General features: G+C 48.3%; 1 protein-coding gene and 1 non-coding gene across 3 annotated transcripts in view; one reads left to right on the top strand and one right to left on the bottom strand.

The window, feature by feature from the left end:
* The window catches only part of SLC39A11 (solute carrier family 39 member 11), a 339,923-nt gene that overhangs the window by 159,193 nt on the left and 160,197 nt on the right, over window positions 1–20,533 (bottom strand). The window lies entirely within an intron of this gene.
* On the top strand, window positions 5,577–5,682 carry LOC124513633 (U6 spliceosomal RNA). Its single transcript, XR_006962464.1, has one exon. It is a non-coding gene; the product is annotated as a U6 spliceosomal RNA (small nuclear RNA).

Genomic DNA, 20,533 nt, shown 5'->3' with positions numbered 1-20,533 from the left:
GTGGCCTACCCTAACATCCTTTCAACCAGCCGCCCAGCCATTATTCCCAGCTCTGCCTCCTTCATGGAACTAACTGGTTGGTCTACCCGCGGTTTGGTGGGGTATGAAATTCTGCTGCCCCTACTTCTGTTTCCATGAGGAGGGACTTTGCCCTAAATACTCCTGGTCTTTTGTGCCCCCCTTAATACCTCCCCACGGGGACAGAGTGAGTTTCTTGAGAGATGAATTTGGGGTTAGCCTCCCCCCTTGCCCTGAGTGCCAGGGTGCCCACAGGCAGCCTGACTTCCAGTCTAGGCCTCCATGCTGCAAGGTTCACGGGATTCCCCAGCGTGTCTGTGAGTTGGTGAGTAAATTGGCCTAATTCCACAGTCCACCATCACGAATCCCACTCTGATGCACATCACAGCCATTGCGTCTAACCCAATCTTTTGGTATTGAGCGTGGAATTTTTATTTCCCTCTGCCTCCTTCGCCTCTTAAAGTTGATTCAGAGCTCGGACAGGGAAGACGGAGGTGTTCAGCAGGAGGCCTCTCCAACCCCAGCCCCCGACCCTAAGCCTGGTCTAGTCTGCAGAGCACAGTGGTCAGTTCGGGGGTGAACGTATGATCTGAGCCAGTCAGATCTGAGCCAGTGGCCTACGGATATTGCCCCGTGGACACCGCCCCCGTGGGCTGAAGCCCAGCCACGCGGGGCAGGAACAAGGAAATGCGCCGGGTGCAGAGGCTGTCTTGATGGTACTGCCCTCGCTGTTCAGAGCCCGAGGCCTGTTCCTGAAGCTGCCCTTGATTCCGCGAGCTTTCAGTACCTCTCCCCACGAGTGAGCAAATAAAAGTTGATTCGGCTTCAGCTGGATGAGTTGATTCCTGTCGCCAGCAATCAGAAGAGGTCTGACTGAAATAAGAAAACCTCGGCTACAGAGTGATCCCGCTAGGGTAACACTGCCAGTTCACAGCAGGACCGAGAGTCAAGCCCCCGGCTCCTGACTGCTAGTTTGGAGCTGATCCCCGCCCCCCCCCCCACCCGGCATCGCACCGCCACAAGCTTTCCCTGCCAGGGGAGCCTCCACCTCCACCAAAACCCAAAGACCCCCGACCCGTTAATTCTCTAAAGCACCAGGGGCACGAACACCTCCTTCTACCATGCAGACGCCTGAGGACGCATCTGACCACCATGCACTGCGGCCATGAATCCTCTGTGCTCACTCCCAAGTGGGGACAGCAGGAGGTTTTAGGGAGGATACACCTGCTCTAGGAGCTTTGTTGCCGTGGAAGTCTCCTGAAAGGACTGGACTGGTGCTTCTGAAAAGAGGCCTTGATCAGAATTATCTGAAAAGCTTTAAAAATCCAGATTCCCAGTCTTGGCAGCAGACCTAGTGGGTCCGCATGTCCCGAGGGAGGAGCCTGCCCACGGGCATCTCTGTGGGCTCTGAGGTGGGGCTGCTGCTGCCGGCCCACGGGCCGGCCAGCATATGAGAACCGCTGGGTCACATGACATCAGTGTCTTTCCCGGCAACGGGCTCTGAGAATGCCCCACTTCATCAGCCCGTGCTGCCAGGCTGGTCCCTTCCAAAATCACCCACGTCCGAGCACGCGTGACAGTCTCCGCTCTTCGGGCACCTTGTATTTTCCTAGCCTTGCTGAACCCTGGTGTCTGTAAGAACCCCGTAATTGCGAAGTAACTGGCCCACTTCGGGTGACTGTTGGCTCTGTACATGTCACCCTGGGCTGCAAACAGAACAGACATTCGAAGGCCAAGAGGACTTGAACTTGGCCTGCAGGCTCAGACTCGGGTCCGCCTTCCCACCCAGTGCTCGCTGCCCATGCAAATCCCCAGTTCCCTGCACGGTCTCCTGGCCATGAGTTCTGGCCTCAGTAACCACTCAGCCCATAGAAGCAGCCAGTCTCCTCAATCCAGCTGGTCCTGGTCCTTGGCCACCCTCGTGTCACCCCATTCCGAAAGCCTATCCAGAGACGAGCAGGTTCGGGAAGGGAGGAGCCTGAAGGAAGCTAGGAGGAGGGCAGGGTGTACAGGTAGGCACAGGTGTCCTCCTGTGCCTTCCTCTCCTTTGCCACAAGGAAGGCCTCCCGCACCGAGACTGAAGCCTCCAGACACTGATCAGATTCCACGAAAGCAACATGAAGAACAACAAGGGCTTATGTGGAGGTGGGACAAGTGGACAACTTGCACCTCAGCAGAAGCGCTTGCCAGGAAGACGTTCCAGCGGATCAAGGGTGGGAGCAAATGGAACTGCGTTCCACAAGGGTCAGCAAAGAAAGTCCCTTTTCTGGGGGACAGGACGTGGTCGGGACCAAGTCTATTCTAAGACAGAACCTGCGATGGGCAGAAGCACCTGTATGCTGATAGGTAGAGATGAATCTGTTGTCAGCGCGGCCCTAAGGTGAAGCCAATGTCAAGGACACTCATGGGTCGGGTGGGCTCATTTCCAATCAGCCTCGGCTTCTAAGCAAAGAGCAATGAACACATCGAGATGCAAATACTTACACATTATGTAAATGCAGCTAAATGTTTGTCTCCAAAAGTTTGTTGTCTTAATTAGCTAACTATTTCCCTGGCAATATTATCCTGCCATTAATCTGTTCAAGAAACACTTAGGAGAGTGCAAGGGTAAACTTCAGCACAGCTACCCACTGTGTTAAGAAGAACCCAGCTCTACAAGAATGAGTCCCAACTAACAAAGAAAATCCACACTTCCAGACTCATGGGTCCTCTCCACAAAGAACACATCGTACAAAGAACACAAAGTCACATCGTATTTGGGTAAACTTCTGCCAAGGTCGGACTTGCGGGTGGGGGGTGGACTGTGAACAGAAAAATCTGCTGGTGCCACCAGATGGGCACGTGGCCAACAAGCCCAGCAGCTCTTGTACCAATCTGCTACTTTTTCCGCCACGTCCCCATTCACCAGATGGGGAAAAGTGATTCGGACACAGAAGCCACCTGTTTCCCTTGCCAGGATCAATGGGGAAGAAAGCTACAATGGCTGTGAGCCCAGAAGTGTTCCTCTTATTCACCTTTTCAGGATGTGCAGGTGTGTGTGTGTGTGTGTGTGTGTGTGTGTGTGTGTGAGAGAGAGAGAGAGAGAGAGAGAGTGAGAGAGAGAGAGAGAGAATATGCACATGTGTGCCCACATGCAGATTATCACCAATTTATTTGATTGGAGGTGGTCTGGTAGTTTCTCCCAAACTTCCCCTGGGGGCTGTCAGTCAAAGGTGGATGGATGGTGTGGGCAGGGAGGAGTAAGACAGACACAGCCTAAGAGGCTGGCAGGCCGGCTGAGGGCATCAAAGGCTGGGGTACCTCAGTGGCTCGGTTGGTTAAACACCCAACTCTTGGTTTCAGCTCAGGTCATGATCTCACGGTTGGTGAGTTCCAGCCCCATCTGCACCGATGGTGGGGAGCCTGCTTGGGATTCTCTCTCTCCCTCTCTCTTTGCCCCTCTATCTCTTTCTCTCTCTCTCAAAATAAATAAACACTAAAAAAAAAAAAAGAAGAAGAAAAAAGGAAGGCTAATGATGTGCCTAGTACACTTAATCCGTTCTTAACTTAAGCCCAAAAGGGCAGAAGGCCATGAAGGGGCAGAAAAAAATGGATCATGATAGGATTTGGTGCAGAGTTTTCAAATACCTTCAGATCCCAATACTCTGTGCTGGCAGAGTTGAGCCCAGTCTTGGCTATAAAGTGAGAGCCTTTTAAGATTCATGGTCATGTCAACATTTTCAACTTTCAGGAAGGGTCACCAGCTGCTAAAGGTAATAGAGACTTTCCATCAATACTCGGAAAGGGCTTGGTGCCCTTTAAGATTGTCTATTCTGCTTTGGACTACAAAGTAATTTTGTCCTCTTTTCTTTCTTTCTTTTTCCTTCCTTCCTTCTTTCTTTTTTGAATAGCAGATTTTTCATCTAATGTTGTTTACTTAGACTAACATTAATACCAGTTTGCGCTTCCTAAAAAATGTTACAACCAGAGAGATGGGGACAAAGTAGGTCACTAGCATCCCTAAAGTGTGCTGGGTGGTTGTTTATTATCCAGAGAAAACTGTGATAGATAGATAGATAGATAGATAGACAGATGGATGGATAGGCAGATAAACTTTACATGTGCACACATGTGCATAAATACATACAAGATCTATGTACAATATCATATACTCAATGCTATTTCATTAGGCCATTAAATTTCCATTTTAAAATTTAATGTTTTTAAAAAATGTATACATATAATTTTTAGAAATTCACCTTGGAAACTGGATCGTTGAAATAGCACCCAACAGCTAATTTCCGAGAAGAATGAGCACTATTCCTTACTCCCCAGATTTCCCATCAACGTAAGTAGGAAGGGGAAGGGCCAGGAGGAAAATTGGTCTCTGGAAACAAATGTAGCTCCCAGGAGGGAAACACATTCTCTTTATCTACCATGTTTGGTTAAGATTTAGGGGCTACCCTAAATCTTCAGAGGGCGTCTGTCTCTGTGTAAGGACACCAGGCAGGCACTATGCCGAGAAGCCCAGATGCCGTGCAGGACGCCCTGCGTGGACCCCCGTGTGGGAAGCTTAGCTCTTGAGCCCTCTGCTTTGTGAGGCAGAAGGGCTGGGTCAGACAGGAGAAGACTGACAGAGAGAGCTATCTGTTCTGACCTGAGGTCACTTGAAGCTAAAGCACAAAGCGAAAAAAAACAAACCAAAACAAAACCTGGTTCTGAGACAGCAGGAATAAAAACCATCGGAAGTCACGTGGAGTGGGGCTTACCAGTACGGTCAGTGTGGGGACGAGTGAGGCGGCCCTCATGTTCAAGGGCAGACCCTGCTTGGTGAAACAAATAGGATTTAATGGGGCAGAGCAGAAATGTTTGCCAGGCTGGGAAGAGACCTTCTCATGTGACCACAGGGGACTGTGAGGAATGGCTTGGTTCCTAGTGGGAAAGGAAATGCCATCCAGCGGGGGTTCGGAGAAAGGGAGAGACGTGGCTGCTGAGAGCTCCGTACTCCTTCAGCTTCCGCGAAAGCAGAAAATAAATGCCTTGCCGAAAACAAAGGCTTCAGAAGGACATTCTCTCTAGGCGATGTCTGGATTACGGCAGACCACGAATGTGAAAGAGGACCAATGTGGTGGCACCTGGGTGGCTCGGTCGGTTAAATGCCCGACTCTTGATTTCGGCTCAGGTCAAGATCTCACGGTTTATGAGTTCAAGACCCGCGCTAGGCTCTGTGCTGGCAGCATGGTGCCTGCTTGGGATTCTGTCTCCCTCTCTCTTTGCCCTTCAGGCCCCAAGAAAAAAAAAAGAGGACCACCATGAAACAGGGCTGGAAAATGTAATGTCAATTATGTCAAATGACACGGGAGCTCTCACCACAAAGAGAGGTGCAGGGTTGAAGCCGTGTGCGTGTGTGTGTGTGTGTGTGTGTGTGTGAGACTCTCACAGGCTGGAAACCACTGGATGGTACAAGAACCTAACTGAGGCCAGGCCAAGCAGAGTCTTCTGCAGTGGTTCTCAAACTTGAACTTGCAAAAACACATACGTACGTACATACATATGCAAGCAAACAAATCAACCAACCTGCTCGTTTCAGTAGCGCATATACTAAAATTGAAGAGAAGCCAAGAAGGTAAGCCTGGCCCGTGTCCAAAGATGACACCCAAATGGGTGAAAGCATTCCGTATTTTTGAAGACGGAATTACTAATCAGTGGGCATAATATCTGTTAAGCAAGATGAATAAGCCATTGGAGATCTCCCATATAACATCGTACCAAAGTCAACGATAACGTGTGTGTGTACCCTTCAAAATTTGTTAAGAAGGTAGGTCTCAGGTTATAATAAAACAACATTTTAAAAAGAAGGATCACCTAAATAACTTCCACAAAAATCATACTAAGTTTTTTCAGGGCGCCTGGGTGGCTCAGTCAGCAAAGCATCCGACTTCAGCCTCGGTCATGATCTCATAGTTCGCAAGTTCAAGCCCTATGACAGGCTCTGTGCTGACAGCTCGGAGCCTGGAGCCTGCTTCGGATTCTGTGAATCTCTCTCTCTCTGCCCCTCCCCTGGCTCGCACTCTGTCTCTCTCTCAAAAAATAAATAAACATTAATTAAAAAAAAAAATATTTTTCTTCAGTGCAGTTGCTTGGAACTTCTGGGAGAACTAGGCAGGGCTCCGGAGTTTGAAGGTGTGACAGGCACCCGAGGGAACATAGTTTAGAGGAGAAAGAGGGATCCAGAAAAACACAAAAGAAGCCCATTGAGAATGGACTCCCTGGCTGTTATGTCCAGCCCAGATTCCCTGACAAGTGTTTACAAGGAATGCTACTTAGGACTCTTATCAGTTTTGTTCACCTTGCACCAAACGGATAGACTTATCCCCTTAGGGGTGTATCCCCTCCTCTCGTAATTTCTATTAGAATGACAGATTCCACAATCTTCCTCATTCGCCAAACCAGGAACGTGGGAACAAGCGCCTGGGCGGAAAGCCCACGGAACCCATTCTGAGAAACCCTGTTCCAGGAGGACCCAACCAAAGGAAACCCATGGAGAGACACCAGGTGAGGGTCCAAGGGAAGTGGCAAGGAGGTGTGCCTGCCCACGGGACAGCCTGTGATGCCTTCGCGTGTAAGGTTCCAGTCAGAAGCACGGGAGCAGGAACAGAATATCCGACCGAGACAGAGCTGCCGGGCACATCTCAAACCCGTAAACCACCTCCCCACCAAAATCTGTCCCACTCGATGCCAGTAGAACCCCGAGCCTGCGGAGAAGTCAGGTCTGGGCTCAGCAAACAGGACCTGGCGCGCCACAGGGTGGGCTATACAGAGAGCAGTGTGCCTGCTGCCATGGTAACCGCTGATCCGCCAGGAATGGGGAAGGAGGTGCTCTGCTAATTGAAACCAGGGCGACACTTTAGCATAAGCCCCAAGGAAGTTAATGCTCATCCTAGATTTTCTCCTATCTCTTTCTCCTCTGTCCGTTCATGTCACCAAGTGGCTTTAAAGTTTCCCCTTCCCCCTAAAAAGAAAATCATGCACCAAGATAAGACTTCTGATAAACCACTGAGCAGAATCTCCTTTCCCCCTCAAGCACCACTCTCAAGCAGAGCCTAAGATCGCGTTACTCCTTCCTGTTAGTAGCCTATCCGTCTCAAAGGAAACGGATTGCCAAAAAGATTCTCAGGAATGCGCTGGCCTCACCATCAACCACCTCCCTGGGCACCCAGGGCACCAGGGTGAAAGGGTTAACAGGAGAGTTTTCCAACCCCCCCCCCCCCCCACCTACTGCAATGCTGAGTTGTCTCCCTCCTGGTCCTGAGTATGGTGGGTGCATACGGAAAACACCTGGAGCTGCAAGGTGAACTGGGAAAGCAAGCACGCCCACAACCCCAAAATAGTTACAGATGTACTCCCCACTCATAAAAGGAGTCCCCACTCAAAACCTCCCTCCCTGCCGAACAGCCTAACAGAAGTCCTGACCTGCCACTCACATCAGTCCTGTCGAATTTGAACGCGGATCCGCATTTTCATTTCATTGTCAACATTACAGAAATGTCAAGTCACAAGTCTTAAAAAAGATACTCATCGTGAAGCTCCGGGAAGTGACACGTATGTAAGGGGCACTGCCTGCTGCCTGGCAGAGCCTGGGACACCTCGGACCTCGTGAACAACTCAAGACAGGACACGGTACAACGGCTGTGCAAATTTACATTTCTCCTAGAGACAGGTCTGTTTCCAGCAAGATTTAAACATTAAGATACAACCAAAATCTCCCTCCACAACGCCTAGAAATGACGGATGCGATAAACAAAAGGGTTTTAAATGCACATCTGAGCTTGCAACAAAGAAAAGGGATCACTGATGACAAGGAAGCTATAAACCAGAGCCTAAATACCAAAACCGGTTCAGGTTCAGATGTTGCCTAGGGATTACCGAGGCCCCATTAACGGGTTCTGAGTGTTACTGTCCTCGTGCAGCAAAGAGGAGGCCTTGTGCCACACGAGGCAGGTGGTGAGAGTCTATAAATGCAAGGCTCACGAAATTCTGTCCCTATGTGGAAGGGGGCAGGAAAGTAGGACAAAAAGATCCGTCCAGCTGCACAGAGAGACAAAAGAATGATTACATGTTTCTGCCTGGTTCCTGGAGGAAAAACTGTTTGAAGAACAAGAACCATGGGCTTTCACCTTAATCGTTCAGGGTTCTGAGTCTCTAGTGTCTGCTGGGCTGGGAAAACCCCGACTTGGACGTCACTGTAAAAATCAGTTCTAGGCTAACATCACTATAAAAGGGTCTTACAGAAGCAAATGCAAAACCATGTTGAAGGTCCTCCCATGATCCAGGGCCTTGGGAATCCTTCGAGCAAAAGCACACCCCACTAGAGAAGTACTGGTCTAAAAAGTTACAAAGCCAGGGCGCTGGTGGCTCAGTCGGTTCAGCGTCCGACTTCGGCTCAGGTCATGATCTGACTTCGTGGGTTCGAGCCCCGTGTCGGGCTCTGTGCTGACAGCTCAGAGCCTGGAGCCTGCTTTGGATTCTGTGTCTCCCTCTCTCTCTGCCCTTCTCCTCACTCACACTCTCTCTCTCTCAAAAATAAATAAAATATTAAAAATAAAAAGTTACAAAGCCTACGAGAAAACAACACACCGACAAATGGAGTCCATGATGCACCAAGGAGAAACATGGCTTTAAAATATAAAATATGCCTAACCTGGCACTAAAGACACGAAACACATAAAAGAAGAAATCAAACCTGTAAGAAAAGAACGAGCTGTAACAAAGGGAAGCAGACACAGTAAAAAAAAGCCAGAGACAATTCAAAAATAAAAACTAGTCATTGCAACTAAAAACTCAACAGTCTGGGGCGCCTGGGTGACTCAGTCGGTTAAGCATCTGACTTCAGCTCAGGTCATGATCTCACACTCCCATGAGTTCGACCCCCGCATCGGCCTCTGTGCTGACAGCTCTGAGCCTGGAGCCTGCTTCAGATTCTGTGTCTCCCTCTCTCTGGCCCTCCCCCGTTCACGCTCTTTCTCGGTCTCAAAAATAAATAAACATTAAAAAAAATAGAAAATAAAAAACTTAACAGTCAACTTAAAAAGTGGGTGACAATCAGCTCAGTGTCTAATCCATGAACCAGAGAAGAGCCCACAGAGAGATAAAGGGATAGAGAACGTCAAGGAAAGTGTAACACGTGGGGCAGATATATAAGAGCATAGAATAAACATCTATTAAGTGCTGCAGAAGACAATGAAGAATGAGGAAGAGGTAAATTTGAAGAGATAATTGCTAAGAAGAGATAATTGCTAAAAACTTCCCAGAAATTAATAATAATAATAATAATAATAATAATGAGTATTCAGCTTAAATAAGATAAAAATAGAGAGGGAGGCAAACCATGAGGGACTCTCTTTTTTTTATATACAAATGTTTATTTATTTTTAAGAGAGAGAGAGAGGGAGAGACAGAGTGCTAGTGGGCAAGGGGCAGAGAGAGAGGGAGACACAGAATGGGAAGCAGGCTCCAGGCTCCGAGCTGTCAACACAGAGCCTGACGTGGGTCTCGAACTCACGAACCGCGAGATCATGACCGGAGCCAAAGTCAGACGTTCAACCTACTGAGCCACCCAGGCACCAAAAGAGACTCTTAAATACAGAGAACAAACCGAGGGTTGCTGGTGGGGTGTTGGGTGGGGGGATGGGCTAAATGAGGGATGGGCACTAAGGAGGGCACTTGTTGGGATGAGCACTGGGTGTTACATGTAGGGGATGAATCTCTAAATTCTACTCCTGAAACCATCATCACACTGGATGTTCACTAGCTCGGATTTAAATAAAATTTAAAAGAAATAAAAATAAAGAAAAGAAAACAGAAAAAGAAAATTAAAAATAAAAGCAACAGCAAAAATAAATAAATAAATGTGTAACTAAATAAAGAGGTAAGTCTTTGAGTGATAAGAAAAGAAGAGCTCTCCAAGTCTTACGCAGAACAGCACCCGCACACACACGTACACATACAACGCCCCACCATGCTGAAGCCGAGAAACACCAAGACAAATGAAAACGATACCAGAGGGAAAGACAGAAAACAGAGAGGAGGCCGCTGCTGGATACGTCTTTGTGACGCTCACAGAGACCGTGACATGTAACACAACTCTCGCGGTCAAAGTGCAGTAATACTTCGGAATGACGTTGTCAACGTGCCAGAGGAAATAAAACTTTCTGTCAACCGAGGCATTTAGATGCAACTCAGTTTTTCCTTCAAGAGTCAGAGCAAAATAGAGGTATTTTTAGATGAGAGAAGAGATGTTTATCCTTCTGGATCCTGAGTAAGGAAATAATAAAGGAAGAAAGAAAAGGGAAAGGGGTGTGAAGCGTGGAACGATGGCGAACAAAGAAATGGGCAGAATTGCTGGAAAATACACACAACTGCTGATCATATAAAGCAATAACAAGAATTGATAAGCAGGATGTCATTAAAATTTAAAAGTTGGGCGGGGGGAGGGCTCCTGGGTGGCGCAGTCTGTTAAGCACCCGACTCTTGATTTTGGCTCGGGTCACGATCCCAGTGTCATGAGATCAAGTCCCACGTCAGGCTCTTCACTGACAGCAAAGAGCTGCTTGGGATTCTCTCTCTCCTTCTCTCTCTCTGCCTCTCCCCCCTTTCTAAAATGACAATAATAATAATATTTTTAAGGTCTATTTTAAAGGTCTATTTTCTATTTTTTAATAGAAGTTTTCAGAAGAAAAATATAGACCCCCCAATCTAGGTTTATTCATTCCTTCTATCTCCATTCGTGCTCTTATATAATAAAAATAATCAATGTCTGGTAAATGTCAAGAAATTATTAAACATGTGTTGGCTGAATAAATGAGATAATGGCTCCAAAGCATTACAAGATCCTGAATCATTAGAGGATCCTAAATTAAGGACTCACTTATGCTTATTAAACTGTTATCAAAATGCTTATTCAAAGCTTTTTAATCATTGTTTGAAATCAGAAGATTTATGTTAAAGCTACAGTTATCAAGGAAGTGTGGCTTATAAACGACAAACTTATACAGAATAGAATTATAGCTAATATAGGGGCACCTGGGTGGGGCACCTGGCTGGCTCAGTCGGTTAAGCATCCGACTTCGGCTCAGGTCATGATATCATGGTCCGTGAGTTCGAGCCCCGCGTCGGGCTCTGTGCTGACAGCTCAGAGCGAGGAGCCTGCTTCCGATTCTGTGTCTCCCTCTCTCTCTGACCCTCCCCATTCATGCTCTGTCTCTCTCTGTCTCAAAAATAAATAAACGTTAAAAAAATTAAAAAATATATATATAATAGGGGCACCTGGGTGGCTCAGTTGGTTGAGAATCTGACCCTCGACTTCAGCTCAGGTCTTAAAGCAGTGAGATTGAGCCCTGAACTGGGCTCCATGTGAGTGTGGAGCCTGCTTGGGATTCTGTCTCTCTCTCTCTCTCTCTCTCTCTCTCTCTGCCCCTCTCCCACTCTCTTTCTCTCTCTTTCTCTCTCTCTAAAATTAAAAAAAATAAAATAAAACCAAACATACTTTTACCAGATGATCCAGTAATCATGCCCCTTAGTATTCACCCAAAGGAGTTGAAAACTTACATCCTCACAACATCTTGCACATGGATGTTTATAGCAGCTTTCTTCATAACTGCCAAAACTTAGGAGCAACCGACATGCCCTGAGCAGGTGAACGGATAAACATCCAGATGTTAGCGCATCCAGACAAGGGAATACTATTCAACACTGAAAAGAAACGAGCTATCAAGCCATGAAAGGACATGAATGAGCCTCAAATGCCTATTACTTAGTGAAAGAAGGCAATAATGAAAAGGCTGTACGTGAACACAGACTGTATGTGTTCGACCGTATGGCATTCTGGAAAAATCAAACTACGGAGACAGTCAAGAGAGGAGTGGTTGTCGGTGGGGAGGGGGGATAGGAGGAGCACAGAGGATTTTTAGGGCAGTGAAAATACTCTGCATGACACTGTAATGGTAGATACATGGCATTATACGTTTGTTTAAAACCAAAGAATGTACAAGACCAAGAGTGAACCCTAATGTAAACTGTGGACTCCGGGTGCTAATGATACGTCCACAAAGGTTCTTTAGAAGTCACAAACGTACCTCTCTGGTCCGGGGGTATTGACCATGGGGGAGGCTTTGCATGAGAGAGGGCGGGGAGTATACGAGGGATCTCTGAACCTTCAGCCCAATTTTGCCGTGAACCTAAAATTGCTCTGAAAAAATAAAATCTACGCTTAAAAAAAATAAAACAATAACAATACTAGTAACTAACTTGGAGGTACCAGAAAAAAAAAAAAGGTAGAACTAAAATGTTAGAAAACTAATATGGACGATGCCGGGGTAAGGCAAGTTACAAGCATCCAGGGCTAGGGAGGAGGGGAGAGAGATACTCATCAATTTCGAACATCATTAAGTCTACTATCCCTGTTAAAACGTCAAAGGTAGCCACAAACACGAAAGTGAACTTAAAACGTTCAAACAAATAAAGCGTGGGGGAAGAAAAGGAGAAAGTCGTGTAGAAAGGTCAATACACCCAATGAAGTCCAAAAGAGGGGAGAAAATAGGTGGTAAATAGAAAGAACAACACAAAAGAGGGAGAAGCGCGATCCGTCTTGGGTAACGCCATACCACCATCCCCAGCACGTCTCCAAGGTGCACAGCCTCTGGTGTGTAGTGTGATGTGCGCACACACGCACACACACACACACACACACATTAGAAGCAAAATGGGAGTACTGAGAGACTATTGAAGGGGATCCCAAATGCACCGTTTGGGCATAAGGATTATTTTTAGCTTAAGGCAATTGAGCAACAGCGGGTTCAGGAAGAACTCTCTGCCTTCTCCCCTTCTGCCTAAGGGCAGGATATACATCGCCATTCCTAATGGTGCCTGCCCCTCCCTGTACCAGAAAGAGAACACACCAGAGATGATTGGTTTGCATCACAAACCTTACCAAATAATCCTTACCCACCATTAGTTTCCCCCATATATTTTTCCCCCACAATGTGTGGCCCCAGAAGCTCAGATTTTTTTTTCTTTGTCTAGTAATTTGCCTAGTAATTTGACCCCATGTCAAAATGGTATATAAGTTCTCAATCCTAAACAGTGCTTTGGGTTTTCAGGTCTTTTCTGTGGAGCCCTCATGCACATAAAATTAACAATAAAATTTTATTGTGTTTCTCCTGTTAGTCTGTCTTTTGTCAGTTTAATTCACAGGTCCCAGGCACTGGACATAAGACAGTAGAGGTAAAGTGTTTTTTGGGTTTTTTTCCCCCTCCTCTACACTATCAAATTATCAAAGAATAATAATTCCAGAGGATGAACGGTTGGGAGGGAGGGGAAGAAAGACAACTCGACCATGGATGATGTTGGTGTAACCTTAATATTCACACCAGAGAAACAAAACATAAATAAAAATTTTAAGCCACACTCACTTATGAACATAGATGCAGGGGTGCCTGGGTGGCTCCAGTTGGTTGAGCGTCCAACTTCGGCTCAGGTCATGATCTACAGCTTATGGGTTCGAGCCCCACATCAGGCTCTGTACTGACAGCTCAGAGGCTGGAGCCTGTTTCGGATTCTGTGTCTTTCTCTCTCTCTGCCCCAACCTCGCTCGCACTATGTCTGTTTCTCTCTCTCTCAAAAATAAATAAATATTTAAAAAAAGAACATAGATGCAAAATGACTGTGGATAAAAAGAGACTATCTTTAGTATCTATCAAAAGATATCTATCAAAACTCTACCTACGAAACATCATATTAATGGTAAAAAAAAAAATTGAAAAGTTCTCTTCAGCGTTCATGAGATAGGCAGAATTCTAAAGATAGCACCCAAAGGTCCCCCTTCCCCACTTGTGTGCACATTTTGCATAATCCCTGGGACTGTGTATACAATGGATTTCACTCCCATGATTACAAAAAATTGACCTTGAAATAGGGAGGTCAGCCAGGTAGCCTGGCCTCATCCCATGAGCTCTTTGAAAGAGTTTTCTCCAGCTGGTTCCTGAATAGGACGCCAACAATTTCTCTGGGGCTAGGCTCAGAAATGTGCATCACGAGTAGGCACCCCCAAAGCAGTGAGCCCCAGCGTCGCCATCCCCAAGTGGTAGCAGTGAAAGGCACAAGAAAATCACCAGACAACGTTTGCTCTGCTGTTTGTCAAAATGTCCATTTGCAAGGATCTGGGAAGCATCAGAATCTTACAGGAGAGAAAGGAAAACCTGTCCTCCACCCTCCTAGGTTCTGCAGCTGGGGCCTGGAGATTAAACAGACAAAGGACAGACTGACAAGAGAAAAACAGAGTTTATTAACGTGGGCAGCACATACATACGTGGGTGAAGCTGGGCGATGAGTAACTCAAAGGGGTGATTAGAATTTGGGGCTTATGGAGCATCTAAACAAAGAGCAACAGATTTGTAGAGAAGTAACAAGACAAAAGCAAGGGGAACTGGGCTTGAAGGATGACAGACTGTGGGAGGGTAAATAAATACACGGAGGAACCGATAGGAGACAAGGGTTGTTTTCACTGGGCACCTCGTGGGCACTTCTCCAGGATGACAAGCATCTCTGGCGATGCACAGAACTTCTGCCCTTCCTGGTACAAGGAGGGTACCTTCCTCACAGGAAATTTTATGTCATGTTTTGTTTTTTATTATTCTTTTTTCAATGTTTATTTATTTTTGAGAGAGACAGAGTGAGCAGGGGAGGGGCAGAGAGAGAGGGAGACAGAATCCGAAGCAGGCTCCAGGCTCTGAGCTGTCAGCACAGAGCCCGACGCGGGGCTCGAACCCACAAACCACGAGATCGTGACCTGAGCCAAAGTCGGGACGCTTAACCGACTGAGCCACCCAGGCGCCCCTATGTCATGTTTTTAGGTAGGAAGGGAGAGGTCAGAGAGTCCTTCCTGCCTCTGCTGTTCCTCAAGCGTCTGCTCCAAATAATCGATATGCCAGTGGCACGTTCTGGGGTGGCATTCTCTGATCTGCCGCATCCTGGGATAATGGAGTGCATGCTAAATATGCAACCCTGGGCTCCCTCCCTGGAGAATCCACTACTGTCAGTGGGTGGCAGGTTCATCTTCTTGAAGTGCGTTTTTAAAAATTGGTTTTCTTAACACGAAAAGAGCATAGAGAAGAAAAGAAAATGGGGGTGTAATCCCACTGCCCAGATAATCCCTGATGGCATTTAAAAGCATGAAAATAACAGAGGTATGTGGTTAGAAATGCAAACAGAAAAGGTTGAAATGAAAACCAGGAGTTTCCCTCCCCCCACCCCCCGCCAAGTGTCTCTTTCCAAGGTAACCAGTGATCAAGCTTCTGATGCATTCTTCCAGAAAAAAATATCACATATCACATTAATACCAGGACATTCATCGTGTCCAATAGTTCCTTTTTTTTTTCTAACTCAAAAGGAATTATATTGTTTCCAGCTTTGTAGTTGGCTTTTTTTGTTTAACATAACCTGCAGATTTTTCTACATCTGCATTTAAAACACCTCCCCTGTTTACCTAAATAGGTTGAAAGGAGGGAAGGGATCACATTTTTCAATCGGGACTAAAAGTAATTCTAATGAGGGCGGGGGGGGGGGGGGTGCAGTGAGCAGACCACACTCAGAATTGGGTCCTGGAAGACAGGTGTATTCATGTGAAACTCTCTCTGGTTGTGGTGTCCATCCCTGAAGAGGCCTCAGAAACGCCCTCCATGCCTCCCTAACAGGCAGGACCGCAGAATACCTCGAACACCCTGCCTTTACACAATATCCGGGTGCATCCTGTCACAGGACAACTGGGTAAATATTCCCATCCAGACTCGGGTTAGCCACCTGCAAGGGTCTCAGGATAATTGCCATGGGGGGGGGGGGGTGGCGCAAGGTTAGGCAGGAAATGATTCCTGGCTTTACCTCTGAGAATGGTGTGCCCAGAGGCGATTCATTCATCTGCAAAGCATCCCGAGTAGACCCCCAAATCACCACTCACCCACTGTCAATCTTGGCTCCAGGCCCAAGCAAAGGGAGGGGAGAGAATGGTCCCCCATGGCCCCAGATGCTCTCCAGATGCACAGAGAACCCCCTCCCCCTACTCCCGTGGCTGCACTCCCCGGCAGATTTTTGGCTGACCGTTCAGTGGCTCCAAAGAGAACATTGCTGCTGGGCCCAAAGCCCCGATCTGCAGCCCCACCTGTCTTTTAATGGGAAAAGTTTGGCCTGCTAATGAGCCTATGATGTCCATCACCCAATTATCTCTCAAAATCCTCGGCGATCCCCCTTCCCCGGCTGCAGCGATGATGCCTGTCCCTGGGAGATCTGCAGGGGGGAGAGGAAAAGCGATGCCCCAGATCAGTGTTTTCGCTCCTGTCCCAGCGCTGGGGGAGGCCGGTGGTCCCACCCAGCAGACAGAGTCCTAAAGCGAAGGGAGCTAGAAGCCGAGACCCACATCCCACAGGCACCCCCAGAGGGAGAGCCTGGGGTAGGCGTGCTCTACTCTGCTCCCCGGGGACAGTCAAGGGGACCAGGCAGGTACAACTCACCCACTCTGCCAGATTCTCGGACTGTTCTCTTGAACTGTGGGCACAGTGACTGGGAGCCAGGGTGGGGGGTGGGGTGGGCACAGCTCTAGCTAGAAAACGGGCCTGCAGGTTGCAGGATGCAAATGGCAAGCAGAAAGGATAGGCCTGGGCGGGGAGGCAGAGAGGAATGAATAGACACCGCCTGCCTGCCGTCAGCTTCCCACTTCCTAATCCCAGTGTTCCCCAGAGGCCCGGGGCATCTCCCCACCCCTGGATTCTGTGCCCTTAAAATGCACTCTCTCCTCCTCCTCCAGCTAGTATGAAGTGGGTTCCCCTCCCCTTCAACCACAGGCTACTGCCCGGATCAAGACAAAAGCCGCAGTTGTGATAAAGTCTTGGCAGCTGTCCGTGGAACCAGAGAACAGCAGGTCAGAAATAACCACTGAAACGTTTGCCCGGGGAAAGCAAGCCTCTGGGACCAGGGAGCACGGATGATTATTCGCTCCAAAGCAGAGAGACGTGTCCAGAGTCCACTGTGCGTGCCCTGCTGGGTGCTGGGCCACTTCTCACTGTCTGTCACCCCAGACCCAAGCAGCTCCCTCTTGTGATGTGGTTGCCTAAGTGCCGGGAAGAGCTCCCCCCTCGGCAAGGCTGGCTACTCAGAGGATGGGACCTGGGCACCTATTTGTCACAGGGATGCTGAGCAAAGCTCAGGCACCAGGGGAAAGGGGAAAAGACTGCTTCCCGGTAAGTCAAGGTCCTATAAATCCCTCCCGTTGTGCCGGTGAAGTGGCTGAGATAGGAGCCGGAAGTTACCAGTCCGGACAGAAAATTGACCAGCTTCACCTTCGCTCCCAAAGAAACCACCAGGGACAAGTCTGAGAGGAAAGAGAGAGTCCAGATGGCAGATGAGCAGAAGCGTTCCTGACGGGTGAGAGGGCACAGTGGCCACCAGGGGCACTGTCTGTATTCTCGAGGGTCCCACCCTGGCCCCTCCCCAGGAGAAAGAACCCAGCCAGGGTCTCCGACCAATTGTGAACAAGGCAAAGAGGACACAGATTGGAGAGCTCAGGACCCCGTCATTTCTAACTGTTGTCCCTGAAAACATAGCCTAATCATCTTATACCCCCAAATAAAGCTGAGAAATGTTATAGTGGCTGCAGATTGAATACACTGGGGGAAAAAAAGGGAACCTCACAACCAAAAAACCCAGGCAGGCAAATATATCTCCAACAGGATCGTAGACAAATACAGAGAGCAAATCAGCGTGGAGAGAGGAAAAGAAGAGACAGGAGCTATTTTGAGACAGAAAAGCTGCTGCAATTAGGCTGCATGCTGAAATAACATTTTGAGGGTGGAGGGAAGTCACAAGGAACGTAATTAAGTGAACTGTATATATGATTTTAAATCCTGTTCACATTAATGCTGTAAATATTCCACTTAATTCATCATTATTGAATTTACCAGCAATGCTGCAGGGTAAGACTTCAGCCCTAAGTTTAATTACACCCGGGCAAAGTGGAGCATTTTTCATGTTCCGGAGAGCTGCCAGATGGAGAAAGATGCGGTTTCATAACGGTCCACCTTTCTGGACACGGCCACCACCCTCCTGAGGGATTCATCGGCGGGCAGAGGGATCCTGGAGCACCCCCCCCCCCGCCCCGCCCCGGAGGCTCTGTGCCAATGAACTTGCAAAGCAAGATAGAGATCTATGGAAAAGCTATTCAAAACCAGTGATGGCAGGGGCGCCTGGGTGGCGCAGTCGGTTAAGCCTCCGGCTTCAGCCAGGTCACGATCTCGCGGTCCGTGAGTTCGAGCCCCGCGTCGGGCTCTGGGCTGATGGCTCGGAGCCTGGAGCCTGCTTCCGATTCTGTGTCTCCCTCTCTCGCTGCCCCTCGCCCGTTCATGCTCTGTCTCTCTCTGTCCCAAAAATAAATAAACGTTGAAAAAAAAAATTAAAAAAAAAAAAAAAACCAGTGATGGCAAATGCCCTACGATCCATCCACCTTTCCTTTGCTCACCTTCCACTAGAGTATGCACGCATGCGTGTGCACACACACACGCGTGTGCACACACACATGCACATCCACACTCACCGCCATGCACGCGTCCATCGTCCTACATTCACGCCGTTCTGGATGATTACCCAGTCTGTGCGTGTTCATCTGTTAATGATCACCTGCAGTCAGGGCTTCTTCCCTAGCTCCCGTCCTCCCTTCTCCTTAGAGCACTTCCCACGCTTACTGTGTTAGCACCTCGTCCTGCGGGGGTCAAAGTTAAACTTGGACGTTTTCCTCTTTGTTCTCTTGAGACATCATCTCGTGCTCTGTCGTGGCCCAAAATGGGTGGATATAAAGGCTGGATTATGATGGTCGAGAAGAGAATAAACGAGGAGCAACTGTGCATTGCTCATGGAGGGGAGGGGGCAGGAGCCCTGGGCTTCCTCTCGGGGGCTGACTTCCCCCAGCCTCCAAACCGAAGTCAAGTAGAGAAGGGCTGAGGGAGCACATTACTGAGTTCTACACGTTTGACTGTGTTTGTTAGAATATAGTGCTAATGAGGCCACAATCACAGAAAGCTAGAGGCTACAGAAACCTTTTCAATGTCCCTGCACCCATGAAATAAGCCCCCAGGCCCCGGCCGGGCCCCCAGCACGTTCAGGACCTCGGTGAGGAGGTGAGCTAAGAGAAAACGCATAATGAGAGTTGATGCTGCACCTGGTTTAGGAAAAAAACCTAATTAAGTACCGTCTCACCAAAAGATTGAAAAGCATCCCCGTCTCGATAAGGGAGAACAGCCACTCGCACACTTTCAAAGACCGTTGTACGCATCTGAGAAAGACATTCCAGTCTTGAGTTTTATGGAGGAAAGCTGGGGCGTGTCAGGGTGTGCTTTTGAAGGAAAATGCCAAAAAAGGCTTTGAGATCAATCATCTGTGCCTTTCACATCGGACCACCTTGCTCTCGCCCTCTCTTCCAGGCCTGCTTCCATTCCCCCTGGGCCCCTCCGAGTGTCGCTTCCTGACCACCTGTCCCGCTGAGTCTTTGAACGGTAACTCACAGGGCAAAAATCTGGGTGGCTTTACAACCGGGCCCATTTCCCTGATTTCTTTGAAGGGCAGCCAATTAGACCCTCAAATACAATGCTTTTCACTCTTGTTAGCGTCACACTGAAATGGGAAAAAAGAGGTCCAGACCTTTCCTTTGTGACAGGCTTGCGACGCCCAAGTGAAATGCATCAATTATTTTTTTTCTCCCCACACTTATCCACGAGAGATAATTGGAATGCAAAAAACTCTGCAGCTGGGCAGGAGGAAAAGACCGCAGGTAATTTTCGATGAGGGGGGTTTTTCTAGCCCCGGGGACTCAGATCCCCTACTGGGAGCCCATCAGATGCACTCAGTGGAGTCAGGATGGATGTGGACAGAGTCCACACTTTATTCCAGCTTCGTGGCAGACTCGTGTTTGCACCCCAAGGGCAAGTGGCTGGACCGTCTTCATCTTGAAAATGGCACAAGGCGATCGATCCCTCCTCTCCAGAACCGGGGCTCCTCCGTGGCAATGAATGACACTCTTGGGGACACTTCCGCTCCATCACACCCACACTGTCGGCTTTTGCCCCTACCGTGGAAGGAGTTCGTGACACTCTCTTCTCTTGTAAGTTTCAGGAAAATGGTAGCCCATTAGTACATTTTCTTGGCATATTTCAGAAAAATACACACCCTCCCCAGCCTACACACTCCCCCCCAAGCTTGAACATGCCAAGCTTGCTCCGACCTCAGGGCCTTGGCTTCTGCTTTTCTGTCTCGATCTGGTATTCTCTTGCTCCAGACATCCCTCTGGCTCGTCCCCTTACTTCCTGCAGGCCCTTACTCACAGGCCATCTTTGTAGTGAGCAATCTCAATATGCACTTTTGACATCAGCACGCCCCGGCACCCTCTTTCCTGCCTTCTTTTTTCTTCAAACAGCACTCATGCAGTCTAGCTCTTACATGTCCT

This window comes from Lynx rufus, unplaced genomic scaffold (genome assembly GCF_022079265.1).
Source record: "Lynx rufus isolate CCGP_SWC_20201006 ecotype Redwood Valley unplaced genomic scaffold, mLynRuf1.p SCAF_18, whole genome shotgun sequence".
NCBI classification, from domain to species: Eukaryota; Metazoa; Chordata; class Mammalia; order Carnivora; family Felidae; genus Lynx; species Lynx rufus.
The sequence above is the reverse complement of the archived record's forward strand: the minus strand, read 5'-3'. Positions and strand labels throughout refer to the sequence as shown.